Below are 23,358 nucleotides of genomic sequence, written 5' to 3'. Positions count from 1 at the left end.
TCTGAGCAGGACCATGTCAAAGTTTCTCTTGTAAAGCACATCACCATTGAGGTAAAAACTTCCTGATAATCTCCTCAGAGTCTTCTTGTCTTTCACAGATGCCCCAGGCGGGTAAACCTGGTTCAGAAGGAAGCACTTGATGTCATAATACCATGGTTTATCATCTTTAGCTTCTTCAACCACAAACACATGAGATGGTCTGTCCAGGCGCATCACAGTGATATTGGGGACTTCATTCCAAAGTTTAACCACAAACATCGAAGCAAGTGTAGCAAGAGCGTCTGCCATCCGATTCTCATCTCGAGGAATATGATGGAAGTCAACCTCAATAAAGAACGTTGAAATCCTCCTCACATAATCCCTATATGGAATGAGACCAGGTTGTTTCGTTTCCTATTCACCCTTAATCTGATTAACAACGAGGGCCGAGTCACCATATACATCAAGATGCTTGATCCTGAGATCAATGCATTCCTTCAGTCCCATAATACAGGCCTCATACTCAGCCATATTATTCGTGCATTTGAAAGTTAGCCTTGCTGTAAAAGGAAAATGTGTGCCCTGAGGAGTAATAATCACTGCCCCAATACCATTTCCATATTGATTCACAGCACCATCAAACATCATACTCCATCTGGAACCAGGCTCTGGCCCTTCATCGAGTGTCGGCTCATCACAATATTTCATTTTCAAATACAGAATCTCCTCATCTGGGAAGTCATACTGAACTGACTGATAATCTTCAATCGGCTGATGTGCCAAGTGGTCAGCCAAAATACTACCTTTAATAGCCTTCTGAGCTCGATACTCAATATCATACTCAGACAACAACATCTGCCAACTGGAAATCCTCCCTGTTAAAGCAGGCTTCTCGAAGATATACTTGATTGGATCCATTCTGGATATCAACCAAGTTGTATGATTTAACATGTACTGGTGTAAGCGCTTAGCAACCCAAGCCAAAGCACAACATGTCTTCTCAAGCATTGAATATCGAGACTCACAATCGGTGAACTTCTTGCTCAAGTAGTAAATTGCATACTCTTTCTTCCCTGATTCGTCTTGCTGACCAAGGACACAACCCATTGAGTCTCCAAGAACAGTCAGATACATAATCAATGGTCTTCCTTCCACGGGTGGATACAGGATCGGAGGTTCAGACAGATACTCTTTAATACTGTCGAAAGCTTTCTGGCAATCCTCGGTCCAATCATGGGACTGATCTTTCCGAAGGAGCTTGAATATCGGCGCACATGTGGCAGTCATGTGGGATATGAATCTGGAAATATAATTCAAGCGGCCAAGAAAACCTCGGACTTGCTTCTCAGTTTTGGGCGCATGCATTTCTTGTATTGCTTTGACCTTTGCAGGATCAACCTCAATACCTCTCTCGCTAACAATGAAGCCCAATAACTTGCCGGAACGGACTCCAAATGTATACTTGTTGGGATTCAGACGGAGCTTATACTTCCTCAAACGCTGAAAAAGCTTCGACAAGTGCTCTACATGTTCAACTTCCGTTCTTGACTTAGCAATCATATCGTCAACATATACCTCGATCTCCTTGTGCATCATGTCATGAAACAAGATGGTCATAGCTCATTGATACGTGGCTCCAGCGTTCTTCAAACCGAAGGGCATCACTCGATAACAGAATGTTCCCCAAGGTGTGATGAATGTTGTCTTCTCCATATCCTCGGGTGCCATCTTAATCTAATTATATCCGGAAAATCCGTCCATAAATGAGAAGACATTGAATTTAGCTGTATTGTCTACCAACATATCAATATGTGGTAGAGGGAAATCATCTTTTGGACTAGCTTTATTCAAGTCCCTATAGTCCACACACATCCGGACTTTTCCATCTTTCTTAGGCACGGGCACAATATTGGCCACCCATTGAGGATATGTAGAAGTCACCAGAAACCCCGCATCAATTTGCTTCTGAACTTCTTCTTTGATCTTCACTGCCATATCAGGATGAGTTCTTCTGAGCTTCTGCTTCACAGGCACACATTCAGGTTTCAAAGGCAGGAAATGTTGCACAATATCTGTATCTAGACCAGGCATGTCTTCATATGACCAGGCGAAGATGTCAACATATTCTCGTAGCAATTCAATCAACCATTTCTTAACAGATTCTTCCAGGAGTGCCCCAATCTTCACTTCTCGCACACAATCCTCAGACCCCAAGTTGACTGTTTCCAGATTCTCAAGATGCGGCTGAATGATCTTCTCTTCATGCTCAAGTAGACGGGTAATCTCTTCAGGAATCTCTTCAACATCATCTTCTTCCGCCTCAAATACAGGGAATTCAAAGTTGGGAGATGGTGTTGGGTCATTATGTTCAATGGGTTTGATCAACCTGCATAATGATTTTGGATATGAAAAGCTTTAGAATTCAAACAAGGCAAATCATTATGCAGATGAAAAGATTGATTTTATTCTATTTTTTTAGGTTTTATGTGATCACCAATTTCATGCAAAAAGCGAAAAGGGAAAATAATTGGAAAACAAACATTTAACATGAATCTATTGAATGAAAATATCATTGTATTTATGCGCCAACAATGTTATCACTCCTCCTTTTGGCATGGGAGGGGGGTTTTTAAACACAATGAACATTACTTTGACTTATGGATAACTGTGGGGATGTCCACAGCGACCCAATTATTGCAGATTCCCCCAGGGATGACGAAGTTGCCAGAATCCTCTGCGTCTTCCTCCAAGATGGCAGCAGCCTCCTCGCCTTGACTGGTGTGGATGAAACCTCCACTTCTTGAACATACCTTGCGTATTAGAAACCCCAGAAGAATAGCCTATGCCATCCCAGGACTTGTTGTCTTCCAACTTGATCATTTGCCCCAAACCGGCAGTTGCACCATGCTCAATGGCCAACTTCGCATCTTTATAGGAAGCAAATGAAGGAGTTCTCTTCTCAATAGGTTCGACAATAGATAAAGCTTGGAAAGGAGTTCCAACTTCATCCTCAGGATCTATATATGAGAAAGAAGACAAATGGCTAACCAGGAGAGCCTTTTCTCCCCCTACCACCACCAGCTTCTTATTCTTCATAAATTTCAGTTTCTGGTGTAGGATGGATGTCACGGCGCCTGCCTCGTGAATCCATGGTCTGCCTAGGAGACAACTATACGATGGGTGAATGTCCATAACCTGGAAGGTAATCTGGAAATCACTTGGTCCGATCTTGATTGAGAGATCAACTTCCCCAATCGCAGTTTTGTGAGATCCATCGAAAGCCTTCACAACAACTCCACTCTGCCTCATGGGAGGCCCTTGATATGACAGTTCGAGAGAGTGGATTTTGGCAATACGTTCAATGATGACCCAATGTCCACTATCATATTGGACAAGGCGTCTTCTTTGCAACTCATGGATATATGTAATGCCAAGTTGTGGTCTCTTCCCTCCTTGGGAAGATCAGAGTCACAAAAGCTCAAGTTGTTACAAGCAGTAATGTTTGCAACAATGCTATCAAATTGTTCTATCGTGACATCGTGATCCACATATGCCACATCCAAAACCTTCTGCAGAGCCTCTCGGTGTGGTTCTGAATTCAAAAGCAAGGATAACACCGATATCTTGGATGCGTTTGTAGAAGTTGGTCTACAACATTGTACTCGCTTCTCTTGATGAGCTTCAGCATCTCATCACAGTCTTCTTTCGTTTTTCCGCTTGGGCCAACAGAAGCAGGAGTTCTCAATGTAGAGGAAGGCTTAACAACAAGTGTCGTATTCGGAGTGCTCTCAGCATTCCCAATCGGGAATTCAACAGAGTCAGCATTAGTTTGGGGCATTGCGGGTGCTGAAAATACACGACCGCTACGTGTCAGACCACTAACATCAGCAATGTTGACAACATATGAGGATGGCAAGGACACCTCTTTCCCATTTTCTACTGCGACAGCATTGTAGCGATAGGGGACCGCTTTCTCAAAAGAGTATGGTACTGGTCCGGCTGGCTTGATGGTTAACGCGGGAGAAACCTTTTGCTTGCTACCATCATATTTGATGATAACAGGCTCGTGGATCCGAAATACTGGATAAATTACGTTGACCTCATCAGCATCTTCGTCAATATTTTTATTTTGAAGGATCTCAATAACTCCTTCATCCAGCATTTCCTGAACATCTTTGTGCACCTAGCGACAACCTCTTTGATTGACAGAACAGACTCGGCATCTATCGTGGTCATGCTCATAATGACTATACTCACATAGCAAACGATGCATCTCGACCAGAGATTGTCGAATATGACTGACATATTTGACCTTGTACTTGTCAGGGCAGCCCTGGACCATGTTGACAGACTTCCCATGCTCGGGCAACGAGTTCTTCTTTACATTAGGACCTACGTCCTCGAAACACAAAATGCCACACCTCACAAGGTCTTGAACCTTGGTCTTCAAAGGGTAACAATTCTCCACGTCGTGGCCGGGAGCACCAGAATGGTAAACACAGTGTAATTCGGGCTTATACCACCATTGGGGGTTAACAGGTATAGTCGGTGGATCTCGCGGAGTAATCAACTTTCTCTCTATCAAAGAGGGGTATAACTCTACATACGTCATCGGAATAGGATCAAAGGTGACCCTTTTCCTCTCGTAACTTGTGCTAGTTTGATTACTATTTCGAGGCTGGTAGGCCTGCTGTTGCGGACGGTGCTGTTGATGTTGATATTGCGGATGTGGTTGCTGATTGTTGTCATGTTGCTGGTACTGCTGATTGTCTCTGAAAACAGGTGCTATATGAGCCACCTGGTGCTGGTTACCGGCGGGACGCACGGTCTTCCTCCTCACAGAGGGTCTTCTTGGTTTCATATGAGAAGTCACAGCGTGTGCCTCTCCTTCTTTCTTCTTCACAAACGACCCATAACGTTTGGCAGAAGAGCCTTCTTCTCTTGTCAGACGTCCTTCTCTAACCCCTTCTTCTAGACGCATCCCCATATTCACCATCTCGGTGAAGTCAGAAGGAGCGCTAGCAATCATCCGCTCATAATAAAAAGAACTCAAGGTCTTCAAAAAGATCTTAGTCATCTCTTTCTCTTCTAGCAGGGGCACGATCTGTGCTGCTAACTCTCGCCACCTCTGGGCGTACTCTTTAAATGTTTCCTTGTCCTTCTGGGACATGGCTCTCAATTGATCCCTATCGGGATCCATATCCACATTGTACTTGTATTGCTTGACGAAGGCCTCGCCAAGATCGTTGAAGGATCGGATGTTTGCACTGTCTAAACCCATGTACCAACGCAGAGCAGCACCGGACAGACTGTCTTGAAAGTAATGGATGAGCAATTGGTCATTGTCGGTCTGAGTCGACATTTTCCTGGCATACATGACCAGGTGGCTGAGAGGGCAAGTATTTCCATTGTACTTTTCAAAGTCAGGGACCTTGAATTTCACAGGGATCTTCACATTAGGAACCAAGCAGAGTTCGACAGCCGACTTGCCGAAAAGATCCTTTCCTCTGAGAGTTTTCAATTCCTTGCGAAGCTCAAGAAATTGATCTGTCATAACATTCATCTTCTCATAGACATCTGGGCCTTCAAACGGCTCAGAATGATAGATGGTGTCGTCTACTCTGGGCAGAGTATGCACGACAGGAGGAGGAACAGCAAGGACGGGGCTAAATGCCTGCATAGAAGCAAAGGTGCGAGCAAGACCCTCAGGCATGAAATTGGGAGGCATCCCCCACGGGAATCCGGCTGGCATGGCCGTTGGAGCAAAGTGTGCACTGGCTGCAGGCACAGTCGAGGAGACAATCTCAGAGATGACTGTCCTCTGGGGAGGAGTTGAAGGTGTCGGAGAAGATTGGCTCTGAGCAGCCATGAACGATTCCATTAAGGCACTTAATCTGGCCACTTCCTCTTTCAGCTCGCGGTTCTCTTGTTCCAGATGATCCATCAGTCTTGAAATGTTGGCTCTGGTGTAGTATCGGTGAGTCAGCTTGTCTTCAAAATAAATGAAGAACACAGAGTTAGACCACAGAACAAGAAGTCGGGAACAAAACCTGCTTATGCACATGATGCATGCAATGCTTGTGCATATGATTTATTTTTTTATTTCAAAGGAACTTTAGGGTTCTATTTGCAAATTTTGGAAATATTGAACACTTTCATATAGAAACATAATATCTGGGAAATATTTTATACCAAAGAAGTACAGCATTGGTAACCATATACAAGAGAAAAGGAAAATAATCATCCTATGGATCCCTAGAAACAATCATCTAAAGCCCGGGACACAGGAAGATAAGATGCACGAAGTCTCTTCACCTCCCTCTCGTAGGCTGCCTCCATATCTGCCTACTCCTTGGCAAGTCGATCGTACTTCCTTTTCCAAAACTTAGAAGACTGAGGAAGTAGAGAAGTCCATGCATCATCAGGATCATCAATAACCTGATGTTCGAGGAACTCTATCAAAGCGTCCTTCTCCTTAATCTGCTGAAGCAACTCTTCTCGTTCACGGATCCAAGCACGTGAGCGGTCTTCGTCTCTCAACTCCTCTACTCCTTGGTCAGGGAGGGTTGAAGGCCCAACCACTACCAAAGGTGTAGGTCTCGGATATTCGTAAGGCATGAGATACTTAGACGCTCTCTTCCTAACCCAAGTAGTGTAAGGCTCCATAGAAACACAATTCTTAGGACCTAACTCTTTTCTTCCTTTCCTATGGATCTTGCGCCAAGCGCGGACCATTCTTCCCTTCAAGTTTTGGGGATCTTTACCCTCTTGAAAGAACACACCCTCTAACAGAATGTTATTGGGTTTATCCTTTAAGGAGAACCCAGGCTGACGACGTGCCAAAACAGGGTTGTAGTTAATCCCACCACATGTACCAAGAAGAGGCACATTGGAGAATTCACCACAAGAGTCGATAATCTGCACACCATCATACACACGGTTATACCAAGAGATATCATCATTAGTGAGAGACATGAGTCTCGTGGACCACCGTAGACATCCCTTGTTCTCCTTGAAGGCGACCGTCTGCGGTAAGTGAGAAATAAACCACTTATACAACAGAGGCAAACAACACACAATGGCACCACCACCCTTTGCATTCCTCATATGCAAAGAAAAATAAGTGTCACCCAACAGAGTCGGAACGGGATTAAGAGTAGAGAAAATCCTAATAGCGTTCACATCTACAAACTTGTCGATGTTGGGGAACCACACCAACCCATAGATGAGAAGTACAAATATGGCTTCAAAGGCGTCCTCACTCATGGCCTTCCCATACATAGTAGCTTGAACAATGAGGAACTCAGAAGGGAGACCTTGAATTCCACCTTTGGTAGTCATATGATCACCAACCAAAGATTCATTTGTGTGCAACATGTCAGCTATCTCTTGAGAGGTAGGAATACTCTCCAAGCCACTGGACGGCAACTGGTCTAGACTAGGTATACCCACAAGGTAGGCATACTCCTCAAGTGTAGGAAAAAGCTGAAAATCCGGAAATGTGAAGCAACGGTACAAGGGATCATAAAACTGCACCAATACACTCATCAACCCTTCATCCACCTGAGTAGTCAAAAGAGGAAGAAGCTTCCCAAAATGAGTCTTGAAACCCAAGGGATCTAGTACATAGGATGTCAGATTCCTTAACTCTTTCAAGTCTGGTTGTCTGAAACTGTACTTCTTTGTATTCCTTCTTTGTCTTTCCATGTCTGAAAATTTTGCAAATAAACCCCTTAAGTTTCCTTGAAAATTTTCTTCATTATTGATGATATGGATTCAAATGGGTGCATGAATGCATGAATGCAACAATCACACTCAAGGATCAAGCAAAGCACACGAAACAAAGGTCATGGTTTGGATCATATCATCTTTAATATCAATCATCCATTTTGGTGGATTATGATTTACACCTTATCAACACCCAAGTTCCATTGATATTAAGGATACATGAACGGATCAACCATGAATCAAGGGTTTGTTGCAAGTCACGAGCATGGAGTCTCGGTTAAGAACCACCCAAAGGGAGTGTTCTAGGGTTTAAACCTGCCAAACATGTTCTACAAGAGGTTCCCATAGTCATCATCCCATCTTTCGGATATTATCGGAGAAACGACTACTCGTGTTCCAAAAATATTCTCAAGAGAGACTCTTATGAGTGTAGTATCGCGTAACAATCGTATCAAATCTTACATTTGAACGACTTTCGCACTACATCCTAAGAATAGGCCAAGATGGGCTTGGTAAACTAAGGTCCTTGGCTTCTAGGGTCTATATTGGAAAGAGTAATGTCTAACCACAACTTACTTGTGTGACATTATTGATCCCAACATGACCTCCACCAAGTGAATGGACTTACAAGTCAACTTGCTAAGGAATAACTCCACACAAGTCAACAAGACTATACCATTCTCCTATCCTAAGTGCACTCGAGTCCGGGTATAGAACTCATCTCACAAAGATCACCAAGCATACAAGGAATTAATATTCAAGCAATTCAATCATTACATACAATACAGTAATCCCAAATTGCACAAAAAATATGTCACAAAACAATACACAATACAATACAACACAATATGAAAAGTAGGCAAAACCCACTAGGAAGATAGATTCCCCAGCAGAGTCGCCACTTTTCTGTAGCGGGGTATTCGTTACCATTAGAGATATTGACTAAATCTAAGGTAAATCATACAAGTCGAGTCGCCACCGCACTTCTATTTATCCAAGGGAATGGTTAGAAAGCGAACAAAAACCTAAAAGTTTTAACAAAAACTAGTAAAAGAGAAATAGAGATCTGGGTAAGGGGGTGGTTATGTAATGGGAAGGTGTTAGGCACCCAAAACATCCTAGGTACTCCTAGGGAGCCCTTTTCATACTTGTAGCAAGGTTGTTGTTTTGTGAAAGTTTATTTGTGCAAACATGATTGAAGAGATGAGAGGAGAATATACAAGTTTATTTACATTTTGTGTTTGGATGGATAAACCCATTGCATACGTACCATCTTAAAAAAGATTAGGATCAAAACCACGTAGTTCGGGGTAACAATCTCAAAATGAGTTGGTGAATTGATTGGTCCAAAAGCCTTAAGGTCTTTCGTTATCAAAGGGAGAAAACTCGACCTAAAACCACAAATCCACCATGTGAGGATAGCTTTAACATGCTAGTGAGGGGTTAACCCTATAATAAGCATGGAAGACTCATTGTCCATTACTAAGGATGTAGGTGAGTATTACATCTACCTAAAGGATAACTCAATCCTAATAGCTAAAGGTTATGGAAAATTTGATTAAGAAAGTGGCCATTGGAACCACAAAAAAGAAATTTGAATGGGTTATATTTACCAATTAGAAGTATGTACAAAAATGGTCAAAGTTGACTTAAAGATTCAATTCAAAATAAGTATTAAAAAAGAAGTTTGAAAATCAAAAGCCTAAGGCTTAAGTTTCTAATGTTTGAAAACAAATGTTAAATGTTTGCACAAAAGTTTTGGCTTGGGTTAGAGTGGAGGGAAGAAGAAGAATGGCTAAAGTCCTAAGCAAAGCAAAAGGTAGGGAATAAGAAACAAAACCATAATGGAGTTCCTCTCTTGAGATCATATTGATGATCCAAGTAGCTCCCATCCTTTGGAATAAGCAATCACACAAAGCATAAATTCAAGCAATCATCAATCAAAGTGGATTCTTGGAAAGACTCCTCAATGCATCTTGGATCTTTCTCTCTTAGAAGTTCATGGTAATGGCTCCTCAATTAAGCTCAAGTTGGAACTCCTAGCACAAGAAAACACACATCAAAAGGTTCTATAATACAATCAAAGAATGGACAAGAGGGAGTTAGAATATGGTCCTTTCAATGTCATCTTCAATATTAAGCATTCTAAAGGCTCAATGCCTAGTTGCTCTTTAACTTTTATAGCACTCTAAAGGCCCAATGCCTAGTTGCTCTTTGACTCCAAATTTGCATAGGGAAGATCCTAAAGTCTAAGTCCATTTTGTCCAATTCTTTGCATTTGGTTCACAACAATCAAAACAAAACACAAGCATAATAGTATATACACAATTATATGCTCAAATGAGCCAAAAGGCAAATGGTATTAACATAAACATGTGCTCAAGTGAGCAAAGGGAAAAGCAAATGGATAATATGTGCAAGAATAGTAAATTGCATAAAAGTAAAGTGCAATAAGTAAGTGTTAATTGTTAATGGTTAGTGTTAGTAGTTAGTGTGCCATAAGGCAAATTTAGCGCTATGTTAAGCAATCGTAATTGGACTTATGTAGAAGTCACAACTATCTGAGGCCGGTCAATAATAATGTAGGTAACAACACAAGTTAGAAGTCTTGATTAGTGAACCAAGTTCCAACAACTTGTCATGCCAAAAAAGAAGAAGAGAATTGATCTTGTATTGGTTTAAGCCTTTTGCATGATTTAGAAAACAACCTATCCTTAATGCAAAGCCATTCACTTGATCATTTGATCAAGATGAATTAGATTTGAATCAAGGAAGATTAAGTCTCCCTAATCAATGCTAACTTATCAACCTTCAACTCATTGATCAAAAAGAAAGAAGAAGAAGAAGAAGGAGATGAAGAATGGATAAGGAAATGGAAAGATAAAAAATGCATAAGGTGAAATAAAAATGTACCAATCCATGTGTATTGACCAAATGACATTGAAAGTCAAAGTCAAACAATAGAAAATCAGAAATGAGATGAAGATTGGAGATCAAACAATAAGCATAATATTTTTGGTATTTTTAATATTAAAATAAACTAGAATAAAAAATAAAGAGAGGTCAAACTTCAAAATCACTTCAAATCAACCTTGAAAGGTCCAAGTGATTTATCCCAAGTACAACAAGGTCAAACTAAGTTTGACAAAAAATTTCAGCATTTTTAAAAGTCAGAAACTATTTTTAATCAATTAAAAATGAATAAAAATAACCTAATTGAACTAAAATCTCAAATAAATCTCAAATCAATTAAAAAATTGATGAGAATATTTTTCATAGATCCATCATCATTCAAATAGGTTAGGAAAATATTTTTTGTATTTTTTGAATATCAAAAACTATTTAAAATGAATTAAAAATAACCAGAAAAGAGAAAATTCACAAAAAATATCAAATGATAAAATAAAAAATATTAAAAATCAGAATTAGAAACTAGAAATTATTTGGAGGAGAATGCAATTGGTCCCATATTTTTTGGATTTAAAATGAAGAAGATATGAATTTTTGAAAATAATGGAAATAAAAGAAATTAAATCAGAAAATCAAAAACGCCAAAAATCCAGAGGCGTCAGATCTGGATTCATTAATTGACGTGGCATATCTGAAGGCAGGGAGACGCCCGCGCATGGTGTACTTGAGTCAACAGCATCACACATAGCCTTTAAAAAAGTCATAGCATTGGATATATGAGATTCAATCTGGAAACAGGAATGAACGCTCCTGATTGAATCTGGAGACCAGACGGTGGCCAGCGCCACCGTCTTTTCCGGCCAACCTCCGGCCATGTCCAAAATTTGCAGAGCTTCAAATGGAAACCAAAACGCACGATCCATACATCTTTGGAAAGCTAGGATGATGTACATCATCCCTGTGCCACTCAATTCCACTCTAGATCTCTATATTGAGAGAAATCAGAGATGGAAGTTCTGTGGTGTTCATCATGAACTTAATGGATTTCAAAAATTAAATGCACAGTCATGATGCCTCCATTGAGAGGACTTCAGCCAACACAAGATCCAAGCAAATAGGTCAATATATGATGAGTTTCGAAGAAAATACCAGTTGAAGAACAAACTTGAATTCTGGAGATTTGAGCTTGATTCCTTGCTTTCTTTATCAAAACAGAAGATCAATGGAGTAAAGGATGAAGGTCTAGAAGCTTTAGATCCAAGGATTCAACCAGATGTAGTTGAATTTTGGATCTGAAAAAAAATGAAGAAAAGTGAAATAGCTTCTTTGGTGAGGTTGGGGAATCACTTCAGTTGTGCAGCATCTCAGGCGCCATTAGGTTGGTTTGTGATGGAGGTATGCACCTCTATTTATAGCAAAACCTGATGCAAGCAAGGTGAATTTCGTGTGCATGAAAGTTGAAGGCCTCCATGCATGGGCCTGTACAGGCGCATGGAGGGCCCAAAATCCAATGCAAATAGATGCTGAAATGATTTGGAGAAGGTTTGGACGTGTGGTTCGCACTCCAATTGCTTGCATATGAAGTTTCACCATGTTATGCATAATTGAACCAAAAACTTCCCCTCTTCGAAACTACCACTTGCCAAATCCAAACATGATCATGTGAGTAATGGTTAGAAAGGTTTTGATGTAAGGAACAATTGTTATGTTGGGAAAAAATCCATTTGAGGTGTGGAAATTGGTGAAATTGGAGTTTAAAGTGCAAGGTGCAAAACATGTAAAGGCAAAGTTTCTAAATTTGGCCAATGTTCAAGCCCTTATGTTTTGATGATGCAAGCCTCAAATAAAACAACTTCCAACATAAAAGTTGTATATATTTTCAAGACAATCAAAATGGACTTAAAGTTTGCATCATTTGGATTTTTGATGAAAGAGTTATGGGCACTTGAAGTGGGACTTTTTTGCCTTTCAATGCATTTGGTCCAAAAGGACCTATAATGTCTTGCATTATCACATGTATTTAATTTGATATTTTAGAATTTTGCTCAACATAACATTTGAAGTAGACACAATAATATTTCCAATTCATTTGATCCCACCTCAAAATCATAAAAAATGAATGAGTTATGTCCTTGGGAAGTTGACCCAAAATTAGGGTTTCAGTCAAAATGACCTATAATGTATTGGAATGGGAGATGACCTTACAAGCTTCAAATCAATTTTTGATGAACATGAAAGTTGTTCATATTGTCCTTAATAACAATTTTTCTTTTGGAACCATATCCATTTGACCAACACACAAAAAGTTAGGTCTCAGTGCATTTCAAAATAGTCAGATGAATTGACTCATCAACTTCTCAAGTCCATGACTCATATCTTGATGAATTGATGATTGAGGATACTCAACTAAGTTCAAATATGAATGAAATTAAGAATTAAAGAACTTCCCTTGATTGTATTTGACCATGGGCTGAGGTTGCTTCAAGAGCAAGGCATTGTGGTGCATAGATGAATTAGGGTTTCCTTGGGGAACAAACCTCAAACCCTTTGACTTGCTTTGATCAAAATGATGAATTGAGATGCTAGGGAGGCATATTTGATGGATGAGAGCTTTGGGAACCATTACCATGCTTGCTTTCATCTCCTCTTGACCTTATCATTGCACAAAAGATCTCCTAGATGCTTTGGACCTTGTGATGGCTTCAGCTACAAACAAAAGATGTTAGTGACATATTTTTTGTGCTTTTGGTTAGTAAACAAAAATGAGAAAAGCAATGATATACAATTCAAGCAAGCTTGGTGATCTCAAACCACTCACAAGAAGTCCCACCCAAAGGCAAAGGGAACCAAGATGCTAATGATCCTTGAGATAATGCAAATGCAATGTTATGATGCCATGAGGGATCTTAGGGACAAAATTAGGGTCTTACAGTACCCTTACCCCAAACTTAAAACTTTGCTCACTTCCAATAGCAACCCCAAACTTAATCTTTTTCATATGCTTTAAGAACTATACTTCTACCTAACTCCAAAGAGAGTATGGAAAGGAAAGATCTTTCAAGTAATATGGCTAAGAATTTTAGGCTATGTCACCGAAAGAAAGGCTTAAGCTCCAAGTGGTTAGAAATGAATATACCTATTACTACCGGGTGGTTTACAAAGGCTCAAAGTTCTTAAACAAAAAATTTCCTCAATTTGTGTTGGTCAAACCAAATAACTTAATTGGAAATAGATCAAACCAGATAAAAGAAAAATGCATGGATACACTCATAACGAAAGAAAGTGAACAATGGAAGTATTTGGCTCAAACCTTACTAGATGAGGTATATGTAGGTTGAGTATAAGTCTGTTTAACTTAGATCATCTATTCAATGCTAAAGTACTAAACTTGCAATCTAAAAGAAATAAAATAGCTACAAACTTGTTTATTAAAGACAACATGGGTCTTCATGGAAAGGTTATTCTTGAGTAGCTACTTACTCTTGGGATGATCTTGATTAGAAATAAAATAAATTCTACAAAACAAAAAACTTATAAAAAATTGATGGGTTGTCTCCCATTCAGCGCTTCTTTTCCGTCAATAGCTTGACATCTCATTCTCAAAACACGTCACGTGCAAGGGATACCCTCACGCCGGTGAAAACTCTTTTTTTAATTTTATTTTGTGAAATTCACTACCTTTCTCTTTCAATTGATATCATGTCTAAAGATACTCCACATATGGTGTCCACTGATATGCATTAAACACCAACATCTCCTTATTAAACTTTAAAATTAATTCACCAGTCTCCACATCTATTTTTTCCTTCCCGGTTGCCAAGGATGGGTGCCCAAGAATCACTGACCCTTATGAATCATTTTTCATGTCAATCACCACAAAGTCTGCAGGGAATGTCAAACCATCGATATGAACTAAAACATCTTTTACAATACCAAGCGGACGAGTCAACGATGAATCAACCAAAGTGAGTGTCATATTGCTCGGTATGATCTCCTATTTCCAATTCCTTAAATTTTCTCGGTGGCATGACATTGATTCTCAATCCTAAGTCATATAAAACATGTATGATTTTTAACCCACCAATGGTGCAAGTGATGTTGAACTCCCATGGATCCTTCATCTTTGGTGGAATCACTAACGACTCTAACCTCTCCTCTTTCTTTGTCATGTTGACATGTTTCAGCAATACCTGCATAAAATTAGCAAACATGGGAATTAAATCTAAAATTTCATGCAAAGAGATACTTACCTAAAGTTGTCTCAACACTTCTTTAAAATTTTCAAACATTCCAGCCTCATCCTCATGTACCAGTTTCTTCTTAATGATGGGATATTGTGGTTTTATGTAATATGGTAAAGGTGGGTTTGGTTCATTCAATATTTGTTCCTTTGTTCTCTTCCAAAGAGAAATTTTATCTATAAATTGATCAAGGATGACTCATCTTTCCTATTCGTCACCTTGATTCTCACTCTCCTCCTTTTCAATTCCACCTTTCTTATTGTCGGTTTCATTCTCTTGAACTCTTTAAGCTTTATCCTTTTTAGTAACTACCCCAAAATTTGTATCCACAAATTTGCATGTTTCATTCTTAGGATTATCATCGGTGTTACCGGTGAATCCTCCATTTCATCTTAGCAAAGAATCTATTTGTCTGGATAATTGACCAATATGGGTCTCCAAATTCTTGATTGACGCATCATGGTTTCCACTCAAAATTTCATGGTTTCTAGTTTCCTACTCAAAGCTACTTTGAGTAACTTTAATAAAATTATGCAAAGTCTCTTCCAACTATGATGACTTCCTTTGAAACAGAGCTTGTTAGCTTTGTTGCATCCCTTGGTTGGCATTTGAATTCTGATTACTATTCCAAGTAAATTTGGGTTATCTTTCCAACCCATGTTGTATGTGTTGGAATACGGGTTGTTCTTTTGAAAATTAGAAAATTGAACCTTCTCACTTGTTCCTTCCAATGAACACCTTTCGTTCGCATATTTTCCTCCACATAAATCACACCTAAGGACTTGTACCTGGATCACATTAGCTCTATCTAAGTTGCCTTCATCAAGCTTTTTATTCAACAATTAAATTTGAACTAAAAGAGCAGTATGGGTATTAAGAGGTAACACACCTTTAGGCGTGCCCACAGTTTCAAGCTTGACCTACCTTTCATTTTTTGAATGGTACTCATTCATACACATTTTCTTAATGAGGTTTTTTACGTGTGTTTCAGTCATTTGGCAGATAGTACCTCCCGCAGAAGCATCCAATAACATGTGAGTTTGACTCGTGAGACCTTTGATGAAGTTTTGCATCTGTTCCATATTATTCATGTTGTGATTTAGGCATCCGTGCAACAAAAGTTTGAATCTTTCCCAAACATCACAAAGTGACTCAATTTCCTGCTGCTCAAAATTAACAATTTGATTGGTGCTCGGTAAACTGAGTAGTAGTAAAAAATATTTCAAGGAATTTATCCTCCAATTCCTGCCAAGTCTGGATTTTTTTGTTCGGAAGGCAAAGCAACCAATCTTTCGCTCATCAGTAAGAACCCAAACAACCTTAACTTAACTTGGTCTTCAGCATCAGTTGGTTTTCACATTGAAGTTGTTTCATAAAAGCGTGCAAGATGCGCCCATGGGTCTCTAATCATATTCCCGTCGAACAAATTTTCTCTTAAACCTGAAAGTACAGAATTTTTAATATCAAAGTTAGCAGGGTTTGGCGGTACAAACCCCCTAAAAACTTGTCCTTCGTCAGTTTGTTTATAGTAGTCCCCCATAGTGAGGGGTTGTGCAACTGCCATGACAACTTGTCAACACCCGTCCCCTGCACTTTATGAACAAAAAAAATACCACACCAGAAATATGATAAACAAGAAATTAAAACAAAAATTAAAAAGACTAAAAAAAATGCACAAACGTCGAATTGTTGAAAAATTAACAGTCCCCGACAACGACGCCAAAAACTTGATGACTTCTCGGCAAGTGTACTGATAATGTCGAAGTAATGAAAAAGATCGAATCCGCAAGGACTGCCTCCAAGCAAGAAAAAAATGTGTGTAGTTTATAAAAACTAGTAAAAATGGGGGAGGGGGTTTGAGTTTCAGTGTGAAAAGTAAATAAATGAGTATACGATGTTACAGAAGCAGCCAGGTTGTGTTGTAGAATCCCTTATTCCTCTATTATTAAGTTTGATGCCCTGTATGAATGATCTAATCACTATAACCTCACGGTGAATTAACAAAATCGTTATAGCTGATCCCTCACGAAATAACTCATTAACCACTATTCGTAGCTTTCTATCTCTAGTCTGCAAGTGTAAGCATGGTTAGACTATGTTTAGAACATGAATTCTCTATGCCACTACTTAGGGTATCCTATCCCTATTTAACCAACGTAAGTATAACAATTTCCTTAGGTCCAACACATATATTAATGGTCATTATTCCCTATGTGGCCAAAATCAGATTAAAAGAGTATCTTATATAAAAAGCATTACAAACAAGAAGAAATTGAATAAGATTATCGATCAATAGGTTCATACAATGGTCAAATTAACATAGAACCCAACAATGTAGAAATAGGTTCATCCTAACACAACTAATCTAAAAGAATTTAACTACTCCTAGTAAAATTAAAAATATCACAATTGATAGACAAAGATAACATAAGAAGTCCCTTGAAGAGATGGCCTCCAATGACTTCAAATGCTCCAAAAATCTCCATTTGTGCTCTCAAAATCGTGCTTCAATCTCCAATTTTCGTAACCCTTGTGAAAGTGCAGAAAATCCTCTTTTAAAGGCGTCATAATGGACCAGAATGCGTCATAAAAAGCCTAGAAAAGTGACCATCACGCGCGTGATACCTTGCATCGTGCGCACGATTGAGCTTTAAATGCCCTATCGCGTGTGCGATGTTGTGCCATGGTGGATGTAATTATTTCCGAAGTTGCATCCTTTTTTGCTCCTTTTTCACTCAAATTCTTACTAAGTCCACATTTTGCAATCTTAGCTATTTTTCCTTCATTCTTTGGTCATTCTTCTTCATATTTGCTCAACTTTCACTTGTTTTGCTTCGATTCTTTGACTGAATATATGCAATGACGGACTGTCATCAATGCACATTTGTGGGAATAATTTTTTTTCCAATGGAACAACTTAAGGACCCCGGTACATAAATTCCAAGAATTTAAACTTATAATTCTTTGGACATATTCCAGAGAGGTGAAAGAAAACTCATAAAATCACTACTATAAAAACACATATAACCTCAGGCGCGAATGAGATTTAACCTCGGTTACACAAGCGAGGTAATGAAAGACGTCATGAAAACTTTGCATTTTACCCCTCGGGGTTTGATTAACCGAGGGATAAAATTTTCTGCATATGGGTTCGATCCCTAGCAACTACATCTTTATTATTTTTAGAACTGGACGACACGCCCAAAATTCACTTACGGCTGAAAGTACAACTGAGGTAATATAGTAATATTATTACCTCGGTTTGTAATATTAACCGAGGGAAAAATATTATATTTTTTATTTTTCTATATTTTTGTTTGAATCTTTATTATAGAACCATATATTGCCCATTTGTGAAATAGAAATATTGTACCTTTTGCCCACTTTTCAAAAAGAAACATTGTACCATAAATATTCATTATTTACACCATTTGCAAAGTCAAAATGGCACACACCTTATAATTTTACAACAAAACTAAAACAAATTGTTAACCAACAAAATCAATAATTTGATTTGTCACTGGTCATTAAACACATATAATTTGAAAAACATCTGAAACCAATTAGGATAATCAACAACAACAATATTAAATTTTTAGTAAAAAGAATTAAGAAAGTAAAATGAATAAATATATATTACTAATTGATATAAAACATTTACTTACTATTTTTTCCATATCTTCTCTTGATGATCATGATGAATAAAATGCACATCATCTGAATCATTTTATTCATTGAGAGACGTACATGTGTTGTGAAAGAAGGGGTCTCAAAGTTTAAATCTTGATTTCCATCACTATCACAATATATTTTCTTTGTAGAGCAATTGACATAAAAACATTGTTATAAGGATCAGTGACATAACAATTTTTTTTTGCTTGGGATGCCATGATGAATGGTTCGTTCATATAAGTTGTCCTTCGAAGATCAACCCATTTTATTTCTAGTATTAGAGGGATCAGTGACATAAGAAAATGGTTTTTCTTGAGATGCCATGATAAATGGTTTGTTCTATTAAGTTGCCTTTTGAAGATCAAACTGTCTGAATCCTAATTCATCTGTTTATACACAAGTGTTATTGTCAATCCACTTGCAGTTAAATAAAGTCACTTTAAAATTAACATAATCAATCTCTAAAATCTCCCCAATAACCCCAACTTATGCTCTATATGCTAATACATGATTGTTGTCTTTGGAACTAGAGAAGTATATGAATTCATCTTCAACTATAACCCCATTATTTTGCATGGTACAACGATCATCCCATTATTTTCAAGCCATGACAATCATGATATTTTAATCCAACTAATTTGATATCTTTCATTGACATAATTTTCTCCATATTTGATTCGTACCCTTGGGGGACTTTGATACCCAACAAACAATCCCAATTTTTTTTTCTTTTTTAGACAGAGTGTGACATGCTAGGGGAAAACATGTTTTATTTCCTATATCTTTTTAGGCTAACTCTTGTTGTATACCATTACCACCATATCTTGATGAAATTTCTTAGTATCTTTTATATTGCCTTTAATGTTGAGAAGTGTTCCAATCAAATAATCACATACATTTTTCTCCAAATGCATTACATCAAGACAAGGGCTTACATCGAGACTAGACCAATATGGAAGATCAAAGAATACCAACCTCTTTTTCCAAATATTTTTCTCCATGTGTCCCTTTTTGTTTCTTTCCAAAGACAATATTAATGTATTGTTGTCTTTTATAAATTTTCTTCCTGATTAGGGGCTTTAGAGCAATATCAAACTCATGTTTTCCATTAAAAGACTTCCACAATCCACGATATGGATGATTAGGTCTTAAAATTTTTTGATGCCCAAGGTAAAATATCTTTTTTCCATTTTGTAATTGGTGGAAACATGTATCATCTTTACATATAGGACACTCTTTATGTTCCTTGACGTTTTACCTAGACAAATTACCGTAAGCAGGAAAGTTATTAATTATGCAAAACAACATGGCATAAGACTTAAAGTTATCACTAGTATACACATCATCAACATAAATTCCTTACTCCCACAAAAGTCTTAAATCTTTAATATATGGTGTTAAATAAACATCTATGTTGTTTCCTGGTTGTTTTGGACCCAAAATCATCATTGATAACATCATATATTTGCGTTTCATGCAAAACCAAGAAGATAGGTTGTAAATTATGAGAAGAACAAGTCATGAAGTATGGTTAGTTCTCAAATGGACAAACGTATTCATTTCGTTGGTGGCAAGTCCAAGCCTAAGGTTCCTTGGCTCAAGGGAAAAATCTGGAAACAACGATTCAATTTCCTTCCATTGCAATGAATCAGCTACATGGCGAATTTTTCCATCACAAACTTTTTCATCTGCATGCTATATAATATTATTTGTGTCATGTACATTAGAAAACAAGTCTCTTGAACCTTTAAATTATCAGTAGGTACCACATCACCTTGGAAGGAACACCCTTTCTAATTACACAATCATCATCTTCAGTACAATTGTCCTTCTGCTTGTAGCATGACTCCCCATACCTTGGGCACTACTTCAAGTTTTCATACTCTTTCCTATATAATATGTAATCATTACAACATGCATGTATTCTGACATAGTCGAAATGCATTGGACACAATATATTCTTGGCCTCATAACTACAATTCGACAACATGTTACCTTATGGAAGCATTTCTTGCAATAATTCAAGCAATTCAGTGAAACTTTTATCCGTCCACACACCTCTTTCCTTAAGATTAAATAGTCTTAACATAATTGACAATCTTGTAAAAAAATTGCATCCTGGATATAACGACTTTTCCTTGTCTCTTTGCAAAGCATCTTCCACACGAGCTTTCTAAAAAGCATCTACTCCAATATCATGAATCATATCTTCTAGAGTATCATTCATAATTCATCAACTTCAAATCTATATAACACATGCCTTTTTTTGTCACTTTACCATGCCATACCTATTTCATGTAATTTTCAATAATTCCATCATAACCTAAATGATTGAATATAACACCCCTTGGATGTTTTTGCGTATTTCAACATTTTTTACAAGGACACCAAAAAATCTCACTATCATTAGAAAGTTTTTTTTCCCTGCAAATTCAAGAAATTGAATCACTCCATTCTCATACTATTTACTTAATTTGTTGGATTTCATCCAACTATGATCCATAATCACATACAACTTCTGAAATAAGAAAAAATAGTACACAACTAACAAAAATGAACATTTCATCTCAATAAAACACCACCAACAACAAACAACAACAAACAACAACAAACAACAACAAACAACAACAACAACTAAAAATACATGAAAAACAAAACTACATTATACCTTAAGTCTGAAAAACCATAACAATAGGGTTTCTTTTTAAGCAATATGAGTTTGTTTCATGCCCAAAAACAACATCATACCATTTTCCACAATTTCCACAATTTCTATTTTTTATTTATTTATAATTTTCACATTAGGGTTTTTGTTTAGTATTAAAAAACTTTTAGGTTTAGCCGTTAGATTATCTTTGATTTAATAAAATCCACTATTTTCTTTATTTGGTGGATTCCAGAGTTTATCTGACGGGTTTTGCGCTTGCAATCACATGTTTTTGTTCTAGGTTTAGCGCTTGCTAATCCATAGTGTTTTTGACTGCGCTAGGTGACATCAGAGCAGGGTTCTCTTGTTTCTTTTTTTAACTTGATCAACCATGGGAGATCAACCGGTGACCAGAGCATATCTTGAAGGAATTACCATTTCTTTTACCGCGACTCTAACTGCTTTGATTGAACAGATGGTGAATTAGAATATTAGGTGAACAACGACAAAAACAACGGGAATCAGCGAAGTGACAGAGGAGGAGAACATGTTAGGGTTCTGAGGGGTGGAAACAATCATCATGTTATTATTACTGAAAATTCAAGTTCTGAAGAAGAAGATCCATATGAGGAAGATGTGCTTGATCATGGGAATCGACATAACCATGATTATCGAGTGAAGGTTGATATTCCATTATTCTATGGAACGATGAGAGTGAAGGAGTTTCTAGATTGGAAGATCGATGTCGACATGTTCTTCAATGTTATGGGAGTCCCTGAGAACAAGTAAGTTAAGATAGTGGCGATCATGTTGAAGAGTATTGATGTTGTCTGGTAGGATAAACTTGTTGTTCATAGGCAGAGGAATAGGAAGGGGCCAGTCAGAACTTGGTGAAGAATGAAACAATTGATGATGGAGCGGTTTTTACCAGAGGCTTATGAACAAATTCTATATAAGATGTATATTGTGTGTGTTCAGTGAAAGAGAATTGTGACTGAATACACCACTGAGTTCCTATGTTTTTTTGAGCATAATGAATTAGGAGAATCAGAGAGCCAAAAAGTGACTCGATACATCAGTGGCCTAAAGGGATCCTTGTAGGAAAAAATGGGTTTACAGACTGTATGAACTATAGCCGAGTCATCCAATCTAGATTTTAAGGCATAATTAATGGAGAAATTTCCTTGAAATTTCTCATCTTTTAGGTATTCAGCCCCAAAATAACCTTGAATCAGTAAGCGACAAGGAAAAGATTGCAACAACCGGGGATTCAACCTTGAGAATAAGGGGACTAGCAACCCTACCGGTGTGCAGTAGGGTAAAACACCAGTCCAAAGGCAGAATAATCCATATGATAAACCCATTGGAGACATATGTATCATTGTAATGGAAGAGGTTATAAATCAAATGTTTATCCAACAAGGAGAGTTTCTGCTATTGCAGAAGAAAGGGAAGATGAAGAGGAAAGAGAAATACATGCACTTGAGAATGATGAATATGCAGGATTGAGTTTGCACAGGAAGAATCTAATGATAGGGTAAATTTTGTGTTGCAGAGAATTTTACTAGCATCCAAATATGAGGGGAAAACAAGAATTTTTTTAAAAAAAATTGTTCTATCAAGAAAGAAGAGTGTAATTTTATTATGGATGGTGGCATCATCGAGAATTCGGTGTCACAGAAATTAGTATATTATATGAATTTGTCCACAAAACCCCATGAGAAGCCAAATACCATTAGTTAGTAAGCAAGGGATCCCAAGTTCGAGTAACACTAGCATGTAGAGTGCCTATCTCCATAAAAAACATTATAGATAAGAGGTACTTTGTGATGTTCTTGATATGAATGTTTTTCATATTTTACTTGGTAGGCCTTGGAAATTTTATAATGATATCACTTATTGAGGATGAGATAACATGATGATGTTACGCAGGGCACATATAAAATTGTTATGGATCCTAGTTTGAACTTTGATAAGAATCCAGGAGGAAAGAGGTCTAGTTTCTTGGTGATGAAACATAGTGTAAAGGAGCTTGATGAGTCTATTAAAGAAACTGAAGTTTTATGTCCAATACTGATTAAAGGGGTGATGAGTGTTATAAATGAGAAAACAAAAATCCCAGAAGAAGTGCTAGGGGTCCTAAAGGATTTCAAGGAGTTTATCACATATTAGCTATCAAAT

This window comes from Lathyrus oleraceus, chromosome 4, assembly GCF_024323335.1.
Source record: "Lathyrus oleraceus cultivar Zhongwan6 chromosome 4, CAAS_Psat_ZW6_1.0, whole genome shotgun sequence".
NCBI lineage: Eukaryota > Viridiplantae > Streptophyta > Magnoliopsida > Fabales > Fabaceae > Lathyrus > Lathyrus oleraceus.
Note: the sequence above shows the minus strand (reverse complement) of the source record.